Source organism: Asparagus officinalis, chromosome 4 (genome assembly GCF_001876935.1).
Source record: "Asparagus officinalis chromosome 4, Aspof.V1, whole genome shotgun sequence".
NCBI lineage: Eukaryota > Viridiplantae > Streptophyta > Magnoliopsida > Asparagales > Asparagaceae > Asparagus > Asparagus officinalis.
In genome coordinates, this window is record NC_033797.1 from 99169246 (window position 1) to 99169480 (window position 235).

The following is a 235-nucleotide window of genomic DNA, read 5'->3' on the forward strand; positions in this document are numbered from 1 at the left end:
GGATACTCGAGACAATGAGAGCTACCTCGCCAACTGCGAGACAACTTTTCCTATTTTTTAATGGTTTTATTAAGTTTTACGGGGGGGCCCGTAGCTCAATAACTGCTGGGAAATATTCATTAATGTTAATAAACAGTTATAGCCATGAATACGCCCACTACTCTTGAAAAATACGGCATTTAACGCACTTCAAGTGGTGGGACGGTGGTTACAAACTGGCTGAAACTGCCTCCTT